Source organism: Fistularia commersonii, chromosome 32, assembly GCF_037954325.1.
Source record: "Fistularia commersonii isolate RoL2024-O1a breed Wild chromosome 32, RoL_Fcom_v1.0, whole genome shotgun sequence".
In the NCBI taxonomy this organism is placed as follows: domain Eukaryota; kingdom Metazoa; phylum Chordata; class Actinopteri; order Syngnathiformes; family Fistulariidae; genus Fistularia; species Fistularia commersonii.
The window spans coordinates 9,599,519-9,615,385 of record NC_141315.1 but is presented as its reverse complement, the minus strand read 5'-3'; the positions used below and the strand labels follow the sequence as shown (position 1 = coordinate 9,615,385).

General features: G+C 42.4%; 1 protein-coding gene across 1 annotated transcript in view; it reads left to right on the top strand.

Annotated features, from left to right (window-relative positions):
• The first annotated feature begins 4,225 nt into the window (after positions 1-4,225).
• LOC147215419 (thyroid hormone receptor alpha-B-like) overlaps positions 4,226-15,867 on the top strand; it is a 92,209-nt gene continuing 80,567 nt past the window's right edge. Inside the window, 1 exon segment of the mRNA XM_086140141.1 lies at positions 4,226-4,863. The gene's annotated coding sequence lies outside the window, so the exon portion shown is untranslated.

The following is a 15,867-nucleotide window of genomic DNA, read 5'->3' as shown; positions in this document are numbered from 1 at the left end:
AAAGGATTTAATGGTGTCAGGTTTTTTGTTACTGAAGTCATTCAACCCATGAAGTTGATTTGTTCTTTCATTGATTTTTCCTTTTCTTAATGGAATGATTTTGAACACATTTTATGTCAATTTAATTATTGTCATCATTTTGATCCATGTTTCTTTAATTTGCTAAATCCAAAGTGATGCATAAAATATGTCATTATTATTATCATCATCTAATGAAATACTAATTATTCAATTCATTATTTGAATTAAAATTCAAAATATGTTTTACATAAAATTGTTTAGTATCAAAATTATTATTATTATCATTAGATTATTATTATTAGTAGTATTAAAGAATTTGCCCTTATGAGGATCAATAAAGTTTATTTTATTTAATCTTATTTAAATCTTGCTTTATTGGCTAAATCTAACCCAGTGGAACAGACATGATTTAAAAAAATATAAATAGTTATTTGTGTTTTTTCTTCTTCTTCAGATTGATCCACAGATCCAGTGACCAATACCCAATCAATGGGGATCAATAATCATGGTGAGAGAAGCCCCTTCCCTGCATCCAGCCTGAAGGACTTATTGATCACTCATGTTCCAGCTGGCTTGAGTACTTGCCCTCTGTCCTGCCCCCGTCCACTCCATGCACCTGAGTACTCCTGCCTGAGTACTCCCATCTGAGTACTCCCACCTGAGTACTCCTGCCTGAGTACTCCCGCCTGAGTACTCCCACCAATCAGCTGTGCGAAGATCCATGTGGTTTCCTCCGTTTAAACCCCGTTGTCATGGTTGCAGGACTTGTACCACGGTCGTGTACTCCGGATTTCTGTAGCGCATTGTGATGTGTAGTTGTGTCATCAGTGTCTAGTTGTGTACTTTGGAGTCCAGTCGCATACTCTGGTGTCTCGTAGTGTACTCTGGTGTCCAGTTGTGTACTCTTATATCCTGTTACTCACTCTGGTATCTAGTATTGTACTTTGGTGTTGTCTACTCTGGTATCTGGTATTGTACCTTGGTATCTAGTTGTGTACTCTGGTGTCCAGTTGTGTACTCTCATGTCCAGTTGTGTACTATGGTGTCTAGTTGTGTACTCTGATATCTAGTTGTGTTCTCTGGTATCTAGTTGTGTACTCTGGTATCTAGTTGTGTACTCTGGCGTCCAATTGTGTACTCTGGTCTCCAGTTGTCTACTCCGGTATCTAGTATTGTACCTTGGTATCTAGTTGTGTACTCTGGTGTCCAGTTGTGTACTCTGATATCTAGTTGTCTACTCTGGTATCTAGTTGTGTACTTTGATGTCCAGTTGTGCACTCTCCTGTCCAATTGTGTACTATGGTGTCTAGTTGTGTACTCTGATATCTAGTTGTGTTCTCTGGTATCTAGTTGTGTACTCTGGTATCTAGTTGTGTACTCCGGCGTCCAATTGTGTACTCTGGTCTCCAGTTGTCTACTCCGGTATCTAGTATTGTACCTTGGTATCTAGTTGTGTACTCTGGTGTCCAGTTGTGTACTCTGGTGTCCTGTTGTGTACTTTGATATCTAGTTGTGTTCTCTGGTATCTAGTTGTGTACTTTGATGTCCAGTTGCGTACTCCGGTGTCCAGTTGTCTACTCTGGTCTCCAGTTGTCTACTCTGGTATCTAGTTGTGTACTCTGATGTCCATTTGTGTACTCTGGTGTCCAGTTGTGTACACTGATATCTAATTGTGTACTCTGGTATCCAGTTGTGTACTATGATGTCCATTCATGTACTCTGGTTTCCAATTGCGTGCTCTGATATCTCATTGTGTACTCTGATATCTAGTTTTGTACTCCGATGTCCAGTTGTCTACTTTGGTCTCCAGTTGTAGTCTTGTACTCCAGTGTCCTGTTGTGTACTTTGGTATCTAATTGTGTTCTCTGGTATCTAGTTGTGTACTCTGGTATCTAATTGTGTTCTCTGGTATCTAGTTGTGTACTCTGGTATCTAATTGTGTACTCTGGTATCTAATTGTGTTCTCTGGTATCTAGTTGTGTACTCTGGTATCTAATTGTGTACTCTGATGTCCATTTGTGTACTCTGGTGTCCAGTTGCGCACTCTGGTATCTAATTGTGTACTCTGATATCCAGTCTTGTCCTCTGGTGTCCAGTTGAGTACTCTGATTTCTGATCTCTGGATTTTTGGTTGCAAACTCTATTCCCTGGCTGTACATGCTGGTTTTTCATTGTGTATTTTTGTTTTTGGTCACACACTCCTGCTTGCACACTCTTAACTTTTGGTTGTTTCCTCTAGTTTCTGATTGTGGACTCCGGTTGAGCGTCAGGCTGGAGTCGCCATGCCGACTCTGATTGGTGATCAGCTTCAGGTGGAGGATCTCAGCTGGAGATACTCAGAAGCAGAGGAAACCACATGGATCCTCGCGCAGCTGATTGGACGGGAGGCTGCAGATGTGTGTGTGTGTCCGGCCGCAACGCCATTTGTGAAATGAAAGTCTGCTGTTTTGAATGTGTATAACGTTTAAATACAGACTAACGATAAAATCAGTGGAGGCAGGAGTGAAAATAGGGGATCAGATATTTCAAAATAAAAGCACTGGTTTGATGCGACTATTCCCTACAGGAATTAAATGGAAAATAATTCATAAAAAAATATGTATAAATAAACAACAACAATCCAATACATAAAGGAATGATCAAAATAATAATAATTATCATTATCATTAATATAATAATAATAATGATAATTATGATAATAATTGTTAAGAATAAAAAAAATTAAGAAGAAATATTAGCCATATCAACTATATAATTGATAATAATAATGATAGTAATTGTTATTATAACAACAATAACAGTGAAGACAGTCATCCCAACTGCAACAAGAAGAAGAAAAAGAAGAATGATGGTGATCAGAACAACAACAACATAATAACTACTTCAAGAACAACAACAACAATAATCATTATTTAAAAAAACATTTCTCCAATGTGGGAAATTGGGAGGAAATGATATAAATTAGAAAAACGCTTTCCTTATTTTTCTCAAATCAGTTGCTTTATTGTTTTATATATATATACATACCTAGATATATGTATACATGGAAAGCAACAGCAGCAACAATAAAATCATTCTTACAGTATGATGAAAATGATGATGATTGTTATTATAATTATTAATAATGATGATGATTGTGATAATAATTAGTAAAATAAAAATAATAATGTTAACAATAAATATTAGCCACATCAATAATATTATATTTTATATTATTTCAAAAAAATAATGTTAGAAAAACAACCAAAAAATTACATGGATTTTATATATACATAAATGACAACAGCAACAAATAAAAATAGCAGTTTGATAATAAAATACATATAATTCTAATTACAATTTCTATAATAGAACAATAATAATGATAATGGTGATATTAATAATTACTAAAATAAAAATAATTAATTTAACAATGAATATTTGCCACATCAATTATATGATATTTTATATAATTCAAAAAAATACTCATGTTAGAAAAACAAGCAAAAAGAAAAGTATGTACATTATAAATGTAAATGACAATAACAACAACTAAAAATAACACAGTATGATAAAAAATATGATTTATCTAAGTATAATTTCTAAAATAAATAATGATAATGATGATGATGATGGTGATAATAATAGTTATTAAAACAAAAAAAATTAACAAATAAATATTAGCCACAACAATCATATGATATTTTGTATTATTTCAAAAAAAAGTCATGCTAGAAAAACAAGCAAAAAGAAAAATGCATACATTATATATGTATATATATATAGATATATATATATATGTAAATGACAATAGCAACAACTAAAAATAAAACAGTATGATGTTTTTTTTTTTAAATTATAATGCAATTTCTATCATAGATAATAATCATGATGATGATGATGATGATGATAATAATAATTGCTAAAATAAAAACTAATTTTCCCATAAATATTACCCACATCATTGACATATAAAAATAACATCAAATTTTATTATTATTGTAAAGATTTCATTGTTTTTCTTTTAAACAAAAGTAAATAAACAAATATCCGAGCAGCCGGGGTTGGGGGGGGTCAAAGGTCAGCTTCCTCCCTGCACCGCGTCCGTCGTCCTGCGGGAGGCGCTGCGCGGTATGAATCCCCGCAGAAAGCGGAGGGAGGAGCGAGAACCGCACTTCTCCTCCACCCCCCCCCCCCTCCACACACACACACACACACACACACACACACACACACACACACACACACACACACACACACACACACACACCTCCTCCTCTTCCTCCTCCTCCTCCTCCACTGCCGTTGCAGCCCCGTCCGAACGCGACTGGAAGGCGAGCTACGCCGGGAGAGAGCGGGGGGGAGGAGGAAGAACAAGAAGAAGAAGAAGAAGAAGAAGAAGAAGAAGAAGAAGAAGGAGGAAGAGGAGGAGGAAGGAAAAGAGGAACAAGAAGAAGAGGGAGAAAGTCGTCGTTTCCGTGCAGGAGCTTTTTTCTTTTTTTTTCTTTTTTTTTTTTTTTTTTTTTTTTTTGCACGGAGATCGTTTAACGGTACGGAGCACCGGGACCGGAGAGAGGGAGGAGGAGGAGGAAGAAGAAGAAGAAGAAGAAGAAGAAGAGGAGGAGGAGGAGGAGGAGGAGGAGGAGGAGAGGGGGGTTTACGTGCAGCCGTCCGGCGGACACTCTCGGTCCGGACACACGCACCGGAGGAGCCCCGCCGACTTCCCCCTCCTCCGTTTCCGCCTACTAGACACACACACACACACACACTCACACTAACACACACACACCCACGGGGGACCGCCGCCGGACCGCGTGTGTGCGTGTGCGTGGGGGCCGCAGACGCCGCCGACGCCAAACCACGGTAAGTGTCGCGAGATCCCCCCCCCCCCCCCCCGTCGCCATTTAACGTCATTATTATTATTATTTTTATTATTATTATTGTTATTGTTGTTGTTGTTTTCCTTGTGTTTTTTACGCGCAAGCGCAGTGTGTGACATCGGTTGTGTGTGTGTGTGTGCGTGAAAAAATCCGCGCCGTGCACGTTCGCGCGCGGGTGTTAGTGGTGATGGGGGGAAACTTGGGATTTATGTTCTGCTGCGGCGCGCACACACACACACACACACACGCACACGCACTCATATCCTCCGCATGCACACGTGCATCGTAGACGCTCGCGAACGCGCGTGGGACGCCTTCACGTGACCTTTACTCCTGTTATTGTTGGAATCGTTAATATTATTTCCCCCCCCCCCCCCCCCAGAGTTAAAATCTCGCGATATTTCGTTTCCGCGGCTGAGCGTGACCCGGATGGAGTCGCGTGGGGGGGTCAGACGTTCAGGAGCGGACACGCACGCACGCACGCACGACCCCGCCTTCCGCACGAGTCTGACCGGACGATCGATTAGAAAGTGACGTCAAAATTCACGTGCAGGATCAGATCGATCGATCAGCGGATGGACACCATAGGCGCGTGCATGTGCGTGTATATGTGTGTGTGTGTGTGTCTGTGTGTGATATTTTGTAGTTTCTGGATGTAGTTCTTGGACCTGAGGGTCACCAGGTGTTGACCTCTGTTGATGTATCGATCAATTGATCGATCTTTTGATCGGGAACCGCGCTCCGATCACATTCACCGATTCCGATGGATACCATGGCGACGGGAGCGGATCCGATGACCTCGCTCTCTTCTGCATGAAATTAATATTTACCCCTCGGGGGCCGGCGGCGTTTATGACAGCGTTATTGATCGGCGATAAAAGATTAAGTCACTCCTGCCGGTCTCGTATTCTTTTATTATTTCTTTTTTTTTTTTTTTTTTTTTTAACACGTCCCGCGGTAAATTCCCAGATTCCGATCGATACGAATCACTTAATGCCTCCGACGTTATTCAAACGCCGGACCCGACCCCGATCAATATCGCCGTTTCGGTCTGGTGTTATCACACACCCGGGGAGAATCACGAAAAACAAATATATCTGGTAATAAAATGGAATGATTTGAAATGTAACCTCATTAGCGGCGGATGTCATGGCGGCGAGCGGCCCGTCAATAAAACGCCGTTATTACCGTGTGATCGTGATTATTGACGGGGATTGAAGACGACGGCGGCCGTTGATGATCTATTTTTAAAAACGTGTTCGAAAGATCCAACGCCGCCTCGTCTCTTCTAACAGGTCGTCCGTGTTTGGATATTAAATTGTGTGATTAGCATCTCTGCGGATCAATTGGTCGATCGGCGATTGGGCGGCTGCAGAGCTGCTGATATGTGCTTCCAATATGGCCGACAGGCGCCGCCGGCTGCCGTGGGAAGATAAACGCGACCACGAAACCAGAGCAAACTGTGTGTGAAGCGGCAGTTGCTAGCGTGATGCTAGGAAGGCGGGTTTTCGTTTAAGTTCGTCTTTGGCTCACGGTTGAGCGAGTGGATTCATGAAGCTAAGCTCAGAAGCTAAGCTCGATTTAGCTTGACGCTTTTTTCCGTCAGACAATGCTATTGGCTTAGCTAAGCTCGATGTAACTTGACGCGTTTATCTGTCGGACGATGCTATTGGCTTAGCCAAGCTCGATATAACTTGACGCTTTTATCCGTCGGACAATGCTATTGGCTTAGCTAAGCATAATATAACTTGACGCGTTTATCCGTCGGACGATGCTATTGGCTGAGCTAAGTTTTATTTAGCTTGACACGGTTATTCATCTGACAACGTTGGCTAAGCTAAGCTCAAGGATGCTATTGGTTTGGCTTAGCTTGATGTTGCTCGACTTGCTTTGTGCATCGGAGGATGCTATTGGTCGATGTGTTTGCCGATTGGGATATTTGTGGATCAATATTCTGTCAGTCAATGGTGATTGGATTAGGGTTGTGATGTCACTGCTACAATAGCCAATAAAACGTAGCGACCTTTTGACTTTAACCGCTTCTTGTTAGCCGTTACGAATAGCCCTACTAGCTAGTTCTAAGAAACTATTGTAACGTACCAACCGGTGTTAATTAAACCCAGCTAATGTTGACTAGCATCGCTAACATGTGGGCTGATGTTGGATCGGGACTGCGTTGCCGTGGAAACACACAGGAAGTAGTCAAGCGACATGTATGCAGGATTTGGGGATCAGACGTGGCGAAAGCCGCCATGCAGTCGGGGAAAAGTCGCAACCGATGCAACGAAAGCTAACGAGTCGGATCGGCCAACACACACACACACACACACACACACACACACACACACACACACATTAATCATTAGCCATCAGCTGGAACGGCCATGTTCCCTCGGCGGGTTGATGATTAGCCGCGGACAAATCCGTCGTCGGGCCGTGAAGGGTTCGCTCTCAGCGGAGCCACTTGGAAGGGATGAAGGGAAAGATGGAGGGGAGGAGGGGGTCAAAGGTCAAACGAGGCTTCGCTCCTCCACACCTCGTCTGACCTTCTTCTTCTTCTTCTTATCTCCTCCTCCTCTCCGGGCTGGACCTCCTCCGTGGGGCCCGAGGTGACCTTCTCCAGTCTTTCCCAAGCCGGGGCCTCTCTCTTTTTTTTTGTGACCCTCTTTTCTGTGTCTGTCTTTCTTCCTCCTCCTCCTCCTCCTCCTTCTTCTTCTCCTCTTCCTCCTCCCCCTCTCCCCGCCGGCGCTGAAAGCTCTGAAACAAGCACTTATATAACGTCGGCGGTGCAGCTGATGCCTGCTGCGATGATGTCAGGTGCGTCAGAGGCAGAGGGCGTGCCGGCTAGGCTAGCGTGTCCGGGCTAACACCCCGCGACCCCCGAGCCGCCGCCACTTCCTGTCAGGGGGGTCGAGGTCGGCGGAGGTGCAGGTCAATAGTTGCACCGCGGTGGTTTTTGTTGCTCGGTTTGGTTTTAAGGTTTAAAACGACGACGATTTCGGCGTCCAGGCGAGAAGGTTTTAACCTCCAGGAGGGGAAGAAGTCAAAGTTTGTTGTTTTCATGTGGTGAAGACGCCGCTTTAGCTTGGAGAAGACACCGCTCTGGCAAGATGATGATGTAGCTTTAGCTTGGAAAAGACACAGCTTTAGCTTGGAGAAGACGCTGCTTTAGCTTGGAGAAGACGGCGCTTTAGCAAGATGAAGACGTAGCTTTAGCTTGGTGAGGAGCTGCTTTAGCTTGGTGAAGACGCCGCTTTAGCTTGGAGAAGACACAGGTTTAGCTTGGAGAAGACACCGCTTTAGCAAGATGAAGACGTAGCTTTAGCCTGGTGAAGACGTCGCTTTAGCAAGATGAAGATGCTGCTTTAGCGAGACGAAGACGTAGCCTTAGCTTGGTGAAGACGCCGCCTTAGCGAGACGAAGACGTAGCTTTAGCCTGGTGAAGACGTCGCTTTAGCAAGATGAAGATGCTGCCTTAGCGAGACGAAGACGTAGCCTTAGCTTGGTGAAGAAGCAGCTTTAGCAAGACGAAGACGCTGCTTTAGCTTGGAGAAGACGCTGCTTAGCAAGATGAAGATGCCGCTCTAGCCCGGTGAAGACGCCGCTTTAGCAAGATGAAGACGCTGCTTTAGCTCGCTGAAAACGCAGCCTCCCCTCTCAAAGCTAAAGCAGCATCTTTTCAAAGCTGAAGCGGCTTTTTGTCAAAGCTAAAGTGGTTTCGTCTTTAACAACACACAGGTTACAATTTTAAAGAAATAGGAGTTAGACATCAGAAAGATGCTGGTTAAACTTCAAAAAGGTGCTGGTTAAATTTTGCAGGTTAAAACTTTAAAAGGATGTCTTTTTTTTTTGTCAAACCAGGGTCTCTCATATATATATGTGTGTGTATATATGTATTTATGTAAATATGAAATATATGTCATTATTTCATATGAAACAAGTAATTAAAAAAAAAGGATATATATATATATATATATATATATATATATATTTCTTTTTTTTTTTTTTTCTCCCCAAGTTATCGATCTAAATGAAAATATATTCCTGCGACTGGTCGGCGCCGTCATTTCCTTTGGATGTAAACGACCTCAATATAAATATAAGCTAATACAGTCAATATAAAACTTAATAACCAACAATAAAATCAAATCTTTATTAGCCAGTTAGGTTCCTCTCCGACGCCGGCATATTATGGTTATGCGATCGGCAAAGACAAAGCCTGGCGTCGAGGTGTGTGTGTGTGCATGTGTGTGTGTGTGGGGGGGTCGTCTTATCAAAGGCCGCTTGTTGAGAGTTTTTTTTTTTTTTTTTTTTGACGGGGTTTATTTTTATTACAACCACATAAACGGGCCCCTTTTTTGCAGCGGGGGGGTCGGGAGGGTTGCATGTCCTCCATACATCAGTATGCAAATGAGAGTCCGGCTGTGAGTAACGAAATCGCGATGACCTGCTGATTTGGTGTGTGTGTGTGTGTGTGTGTGTGTGTGTGTGTGTGTTTAGGGGGGGGTCACGAGCCGCAAAATGCGTCTCACAAACATGTTTTTGTTCGGCGCTGCCCTCCAACAGCTTTTTTTTTTTCGTGAGCAGAGTGAAGCCTCTTGACCCGAAGGAGTTAATAAGGTTGTAATAACACGGTAATAACATTGTAATAACATAGTTATTGTAAAAGCAATAATTGGAACAGGGTCGAGTTTATTAGCATCCTGACGGGCAGGTCGTACGTCCGAGGAGAAAGTTGGCGTGATGAGCTGATTTAATATAATCCGAGATTATGGAGAACGTCTGGGTTTTTTCCGACAGGAAGTCAATTGATTCTCGCTGTTCACGACGTTTGTTTGACGGGAAATCTTGACTTTCGGGCTGCTTCCTGGCAGGTCCTGATTTTGGAAGGGTAATATTGGCTTTCTGTGGGAGAAACATGAATTCCTGATGTGAAACACTGCAGAGGTACATTGCTGATAGAAAACATCAAGTTTTGGGGCTGAAAATCTAGACTTTAGGTTATAATTCTGGACTTTGTGACGGGAAATCAGAATTTTCTCAACTTTCCGACGACGAATTTCAACTTTCTTACAAATAATCTCAAAATGTGTCAAGTTTTGGTCTCGATTTCACAACTTTTCAACAGAAAACCTCAATTTTCTGGCAAAGAATGTCAAGTTTCAGAAAGGAAATCTCGACTTTCATTTGGAGAATCTTGACTTTCAGATGGGAAATCTTGACTTTTCGACAGAAAATCAAATTTTCTACATTTTCTAAAAGGAAATCTCAAGTCTGGCAAAAAAATCTGAATTCTCTGACGTCTCGGAGAATATCAACTTTCTGAATCTCGATTATCAGTCGGAAAATCTCGACTTATGGGTGGAAAATCTTCAGATTTGGGCCAAAAATCTCGACTTAAAGACTGAAAAGCTCGACTTAAGGACAGAAATTCCTGCCTTTTCCGATTCAAAATCCCGATTCAAACCTAAACATCCTTGACATTTCGAATTGACTTAATTGGACATCACACGTCAAAACAGTGTGTGTGTGTGTGTGTGTGTGTGTGTGTGTGTGTGTGTGTGTGTTATTCTAAACTGTATATATCTAGGTATGTATATGCATAACCAAGAAACACCTGATTAATCTTTAGAAAGTAGGTCAGGTAAGTTAGTTTGTGTGTGTGTGTGTGTGTGTGTGTGTGTGTGTGTGTGTGTGTGTGTGTGTGTGTGTTTGTGTGTGTGTGTGTGTGCACTTTGGGAGTATCTGGTACAAGTATCAAACTCAAGGCCTGCGGGCCAAATGTGGTCCGCTGCATCATTTGATGTGGTCGGTGAGAACATCTTATAAACTCTTATTGTCTTAAAATGAATAAGTCAAACGCGTGCATTGATTGGAAACTACATTATTCATGTTTGTGCTTCAAGGAGGAAAAAGCGGTACATCTTTTGTGCCGGTCGTCAAAGAATATAATCTACGTTTTGACATTAAACGCGTAGCTAGGTATGCTAAAGTTAGCCTTCCAGAAAAACAACAGATTGTCCAAAAACGAAAAGTCAAACTTTGACGGCGGCAGAACGTTTTTCCAGAAAGCCGCATCTAAAAAACACTGCGGCAGTGAAAGCTAGCTTAGCTTAGCTTGAAGAAATCACCAAAACATTTGCAGATGCTAAAGGTTCGAGCGCAGCGTTTCCCCAACAAACACAGACGTTTTAAAAACAAAACACCATCGTACTTTGGTAGTACTTTGGGAGTACTTTGGGAGTACTTATGGAGTACTTAGGGAGTACTTATGGAGTACTTTGGGAGTACGGGGTGTTTGTGTTGCCCGGGAAACTCCAGTTCTTTAAATTTCACCTTCAAATGCTATTAGCGGAGAAAGAGTTTGCTTAAATTTGGCTGCTGTTTGTTGCTGTGGTGGCGGTCGAAGGGGCGGGGCTTATCTGCAGAAGTGTGTGTGTGTGTGTGTGTGTGTGTGTGTGTGGTTTCCGTCGGGCCACTGTGCTTCCATCAGATACGGCTACTTGCCACACACACACACGCACACACACCTCCTGGTATCAGGCGGTGCAGCAGGCTGGCTGTTGTTGATACAGAGGTGTGGAAACGTGAACACACTCACACACACACACACACACACACACACACACACACACACTCCCCTCTGGTTGTGTGTGTGTGTGTGTGTGTGTGTGTGTGTGTGTGTGTGTGTGTGTGTGTGTGTCGGGGGGCTTCTAGCTGCAGGTTGTTTTCAGGCATGAAACTCATCATTTGAAGAATCTGTCAGTTATCGATTATCAGTTATTGATCATCCTTGCCGCCGATTGGTCGGTGACTCCCTGCGAGCTCATGTAGCTCGTCCCTGATTGGTTGGTTAGATTCCTGCCGTGGTTTATTTCAGGTCACCGCCTGGATTCTCTGAGCTAATTGCAAAATTGTCCCTTATTTGACATTTTATTTTTTCTTACATTTCCCATTATTATATTTTATAAACTTTTATCTATTTTATTGAAAAAAAAACTTTTTAATTTGTCCACGTTTTCCCGTAATTTATCTGTTTTATTTAAAATCCCATTCAATCACACGCAGCATTTTAGTACTCCATTTTTCTTATCTTTGTTTTACTTTTTATTTCACATTGACCAGGTGACCTCAGACTGGGAAATACATTTTAATTAATTAAGGAAATTCATTCAATTAAATTAGTTATTTTTTTAAGATAGTGATTATTATTATCAATCCCATAAAAATGCTAACGTCATTGCTAGCACATCGAATAATATCACTATCGCCGTTAACGCCACCGTCGCCACGACGACCTCCCCGGCGGGTTTCTGTCAGCTGTCCTCTTTTGGCTGCAGGAAAAACGCCGCCATCGACTCTATGTGTGTGTGTGTGTGTGTGTGTGTGTGTGTGTGTGTGTGTGTGCGCGCAGCGAGGAATTCCCTTTTTTTTCCTGTGGATTTGAGATTAAAACCCAGGAACTACAATCTGAGTGTCGGCGGCCCTGAAGGCAGGAGATAATCAGTTTATAATCATCGAGCTTCCCAGAGGAACCAACGCCACTTCTGTGTGTGTGTGAGTGTGTGTGTGTGTGTGTGTGTGTGTGTGTGTGTGTGTGTGTGTGTGTGTGTGTGTGTGTGTGTCAGACAGGGAAATTGAAAGCGAAGCAATAAATAATCTGAGATTATTCCAACCCGTCGTGTTTTTTGTGGCTGACTCGTATTACCCCGGTACCCTTATATCGCACCCGGTACTGCGAGTACTGCAGTGTTTGCAAAGTAATGTGCTTTCAAAGTACTGCAGTATTTGGAAATTACAGTCGTGTTCGTAAAGTACTATATTTTCAAAGTACTGCAGTATTTGCAAATTACAGTCGCGTTCATAAAGTACTATATTTCAAAGTACGGCAGTGTTTTCAAAGTACTGCAGTATTTGCAAATTACAGTCGTGTTCGTAAAGTACTATATTTTCAAAGTACTGCAGTGTTTGCAAAGTAATATGTTCTCAAAGTACTGCAGTGTGTGCAAAGTAATATGTTTTCAAAGTACTGCAGTATTTGCAAATTACAGTCGTGTTCGTAAAGTACTATATTTTCAAAGTACTGCAGTTTTTGCAAAGTACTAAGGTATTTGCAAGGTACTGCAGTATTTAAAAAGTACTGAAGTGTTTGCAAAGTACCTTGTTTTCAAAGTACTGCAGTATTTGCAAATTACAGTCATGTTCGTAAAGTACTATATTTTCAAAGTACTGCAGTGTGTGCAAAGTAATATGTTCTCAAAGTACTGCAGTATTTGCAAATTACAGTCGTGTTCGTAAAGTACTATATTTTCAAAGTACTGCAGTTTTTGCAACGTACTAAGGTATTTGCAAGGTACTGCAGTATTTAAAAAGTACTGAAGTGTTTGCAAAGTAATATGTTATCAAAGTACTGCAGTATTTGCAAATTACAGTCGCGTTTGTAAAGTACTATATTTTCAAAGTACTGCAGTATTTGCAAATTACAGTCGTGTACGTAAAGTACTATTATTATAAAGCACTGCAGTGTTTGCAAAGTAATATGTTTTCAAAGTACTGCAGTATTTGCAAATTACAGTCGCGTTTGTAAAGTACTATATTTTCAAAGTACTGCAGTATTTGCAAATTACAGTCGTGTACGTAAAGTACTATTATTATAAAGCACTGCAGTGTTTGCAAAGTAATATGTTTTCAAAGTACTGCAGTATTTGCAAATTACAGTTGCGTTCGTAAAGTCCTATATTTTCAAAGTACTTCAGTGATTGCAAAGTAATATGGTATTTTGCATATGACTGCAGTTTTTCCAAAGTACTAAGGTATTTGCAAGGTACTGCATTATTTGAAAAGTACTGAAGTGTTTGCAAAGTACCTTGTTTTCAAAGTACTGCAGTATTTAGAAGGTGTTTTTTCAATATTTGCAAAGTACTGCAGTACTGAGTTGCTCAGCTCTGCAGTGCCTGCAGCCGACAGCGATATGGGGCAAAGCGATCAATTGATAGACTCATTGATCGATCAGCCGCTCTCAGAAAAACACGTGTGTGTGTTTTTGGGCGCGTATGTGTGTGTGCGTGTGTGTATGTGCGTGTGTGCGTGTGTGTGTGTGTGTGTGTGTGTGTGTGCGCAGCAGGTTGGAGGAGCTGCATCCTTTTATTACGGAGAGGAAAAAGAACAGACTGTTCCTTTTTAGCAGATCCCAGGACGGAGGGAGGGAAGGGGAGGAGGAGGAGGAGGAGGGGAAGAGAGAGAGAGAGAGAGGGAGGGAGAGAGAGAGGGAGGGAGAGGGAGAGGGAGGGAGGGAGGGAGGGAGGGAGGGAAAGAAAGAAAGAGAGGGAGAGAAAGAGGGAGGATCTCTTCACCTCTTTCTCTCTTTCCTCTCCAGTCTTGCAGGAGAACATATAGAAATATCAACAGGGACTTTCCTCTCTCTCTCTCTTTTCCTTTCCCTCCTTTCTTTCTTTCCTTCCTTCCTTCTCTCCCTCCATCTCTCCTCCAGTCTGGCATCAGATCCAATAGAAACTCAAACAGGGACTTCCCTCCCTCCATCCTTCTCTCTCTCTCTTTCTCCTCCCTCGTTCCCACCCAGACGTTTCTTCTCCTCCCGATAAAAAGTAAAGGTTGAAGTTGTTATTACGCCATGATAAACACAATTTTTTTAAAAAAATTTTTTAAAATTTTTTTATCTCCAGCCAATCACACGCTTCGGTTTCTCCTCTTCATCTGCCATTTTTATTGTTTTTGTTTTCCCGTCTGTTTGTCCGTCAGCTGGTCTTCCAGGTTGTCTTAGCCTCGCCGCTAACCCGCTAACCCCCCCATTGCTGAATGCCCTACATTCGTGTCATGTGTTTGGTATTCACCCCACACACACACACACACACACACACACACACACACACACACACACACACACACACACTTCCCGATGCCCCCCCCCCCCCCCCCCCGCCTGAAGAATTAGACTTTGGTTTATGTTATGACTGCTGGCGGGGTCAAAGGTCACCCTGGAGTTTACATGGCAGTCTTTGAAGTATGACTTATTCTCCTCACACACACACAACCACACACACTTTCGCTGAGAACTTTCCATTTTTTATTGCCACACACACACACACACACACACACACACACACACACACACACTTCCTTGTTTCCTTGTTTCACTTGAGCGCTTTCTTCCTCTGATTATTTTGCCGATTTCCAGTGAAAGCAAGGTGTTTGTGTGTGTGTGTGTGTGTGTGTGTGTGTGTGCTTGTGTGTGTGTGTGTGTGTGTGTGTGTGTGTGTGTCGTCACTTTCCAAACACTTAAATCAATATGAATGTCACGTCTGTCTGGGGAGACAAGCATTATTGATGCTAGCTACCAGCTAGCATTAGCCTTGACTGTGTGTGTGTGTGTGTGTGTGTGTGTGTGTGTGTGAGTGTGAGTGTGTGTGTTGTCACTTTCCAAACGCTCAAATCAATATGAATGTCACGTCTGTCTGGGGAGACATATTGACGCTATTGATAGCTTGTGTGAGCTGTGTGTGTGTTCGTGTCTGTGTCTTTGTGTGTGTGTGTGAGGGCAGGTCACTGTACCCTTGGAACTTCATGAACACACAACGTAGCTAAAACCTCCATGTAGCAGCTATCCACATGCTACTGTTAGCATCGGTATTGTAGTTTGAAGTATATTGTTTTAGGTAGAATTAGCACGTTGCTATTCTCTGTCCTTGGTAACATTCAAGCGCTTAGCTTGGCAACTGATGCGAAAGCTAGCTGCTGTGTGTTGCGCGCTTTTTTGAATTTGTGTGAGTAAACAAGGTGCATCTCATCGTCGATGTAGCCGCTAGCTGACGATTGGTGTGGATAAGCATTCGCTAACCAGTTGAAAACCACTGATTTCTTAGTTTAGCGCCGTTGAATGTCACGCGTAGCATCCCGTCGCCCCACCGAGCCGTCGCTCGCATCGAAAAGCCGGCTGTCGCCATGACTACAGTGCGCAGATGATCTCGCC